Source organism: Grammomys surdaster, unplaced genomic scaffold, assembly GCF_004785775.1.
Source record: "Grammomys surdaster isolate TR1022 unplaced genomic scaffold, NIH_TR_1.0 217, whole genome shotgun sequence".
Taxonomy (NCBI): domain Eukaryota; kingdom Metazoa; phylum Chordata; class Mammalia; order Rodentia; family Muridae; genus Grammomys; species Grammomys surdaster.
Window position 1 is genome coordinate 3,421,159 of NW_021604662.1, and position 2,458 is coordinate 3,423,616.

At 37.4% G+C, this 2,458-nt stretch overlaps 1 protein-coding gene across 1 annotated transcript in view; it reads left to right on the top strand.

Moving 5' to 3' along the window:
* Phex (phosphate regulating endopeptidase homolog X-linked) overlaps window positions 1-2,458 on the top strand; it is a 225,613-nt gene that overhangs the window by 45,027 nt on the left and 178,128 nt on the right. The gene's annotated exons all lie outside the window — the stretch shown is intronic.

Sequence of the window (2,458 nt, forward strand, 5' to 3'; positions counted from 1 at the left end):
ATACTGTCCTGGGATGGTCTCAAAATTGCTGTGTATCCAAGGATGACTTTGAACTCCTGGGTGCTGAGATTACAGGATTCTATCACCCTACCATGTTTTTATGGTGTTGGAGACTACACTTCATGAATGCTAGGATACCACCCTGCTAACTGTGCTATATCCCCAGTTTCATAGACAAAGGATCTCATGCTGGCCTAATGAAATGATGAGGTAAAAATTCAGCTGAGCTTTAGGATCTAGAATTATGCCCTGCTCCAAGATTTGCAGAATGTAGATCATTAGCAGAAAACTGTCAGCCTTTCAGGAACCCTGTGAGTGGCTTTCAAGTGATCCATGCTCTCTCTCCTAGATGCCTTCTCCAAAGCATGTAAATTCCAGCTGGGAGAGAGCTAGTGGGTCTTCTGTGATGCTAGAATACTTTCTGAACTCTGCTCTTTCCCTCACCTCCTTGTTCCTCTGACAGAAGGGTGAACACATGCCAGATTCCTTATTCCCCTTTCAGGAACAAGTTGAGTGCACGCCTACATCCCCATTGTCAAGTTCAATCTGCCTCTGTCCTCCTCCCTCTCAAAAGGTAAAGCAGAATTTATTCTAAGCACATTTCCTACTGGGAGAATGAGCATAAAGGCAGGGATCAGGTGGATGTGCCCCGAGGTGGATCACGATAGTAAAATTAGGAGAGTGTCAGAAAATTACAGACCACAAAATATTCATCAATGAAAGAGAATTGTAGGAATTCAAATAACATTTCCCAAGGCATTTTATGCCTTCACCCTGCTGTGTTTTTCTTCTTCCATAGAAGAATAATAATGATACTATTGAACATTGATTTCTACCCTAATCACCCTTCATCAAAGCAGGACATATTAATGATACATCAATATTAAAACCGTACAAATATAAAACCATTAGAGTATATTTCCTCATCTAACATAAGCCAACTCTCCAAAATCAAAACCATGGAAATTCTCTTTTAAGTTAAGCAAGAGGTGGGCAATGTGTTTTCTATAAAGGGACAGATGGTACATATTTGAGGTTGTGCTAGCCATCTGGTCTCTATTTCAACTATTGAGCATTGACACTGTACCTGGAAAACAGCTTTAGATGATTAGTGGAGATAACCATATGACAAGCTGGCCTGAAGACTCTAGATTCCTGACCTCTAGTGTAGACAGTGATAGGTGTTAAGAAATCTTTGGTTGTGGAAAGAATTTTCACTTAGAAGGAAAGTTTTAGTTGCAGAGACAGCTGTGTGTCTGTGTTGGATGATGAAGTAGCAACATAGTATTGAGCCATTTTGTAATGCTGTTATGTAAGACACAATGATGGTTGCAATCCAATCAGCCTCTGTTCTATGTGCCTAGAGTACTCAAGTTTTAAAAGCCAGGTTTTAAGACTATTATTCTCAATTGCAGAACTATTATGATATTCTTCCAAGCATTTAGGTGGTATTTTAAAGTAAGAAAGAGACTGTCATTCAAATGTAATTTACACCCTCTGGGAAGTGATAGATGATTTTGATTCTTGCAATAATACATCATTGCAAATGGTGACTATTTTATTTTTCCCCCATTTCTGGACTGAGCCAAAGAGTTGACCTATTTCTTTTATATTTTATCATAAAGAAAACTAACAGCTATCATCAAACAGAACAATAAGCTCCTGTGTATTTATGAACCCAACTTCAATACGCTCAACATTGTGCTCTTTTTGCCTTATCTAAACTTTTCCTTTTTGGAGGCTGGGGAAATTTATAGCATATCTAAAATATATCTTTGCAATGCATTTTTTGCTGAGCTAATGTGAAGGACTCTTACCACAACAAAAGTGATGTAGTCATTATTTCTTACTTAACATCTAATATACAGTCAGTTTTCAGTTTTATTGATTATATCAAACTTTTTTTATACTGATGAAAATAGAATCTAGGAACTTATGCATGCTAAACAAGTGTTCTACTATCAAACTATACCCTTAGGCCTTTAAATGTGTCTTTAATAAACCCCACCCAGAAGCAGATGCATTTTGATTGAGGCTAAAACTAAGAATCAATCACATCTGCACTTTTAAAGTCTGATTTAAACTATATCACTCACCATCTTCTCTGTTTTTTAAAACCACATTTATTCACCATAGAAACTGGTTTATTTTTCCTATATATTTCCCATACAATCTGGATTTGATTGATTTCAGGGTAAGTGAATAACCAATGAGACAAAATTCTGTATAGGGGAGCCACTGCTTGAAACTTCAGGAGACAAACTTGAAAGATGCTCAGTAAAGAGAACATACTCAAAAAAAAAAAAAAAAGAGAGAGAACATACTCTTCTTGGAGAAGACCTGAGTTTGTTTCTTAGCACCAATGTCAGGTGGTTCACAACTGCCTGAAACTACAGGTTTATGGGATCTGATGTTCTCTCTCTCTCTCTCTCTCTCTCTCTCTCTCTCTCTCTCTCTC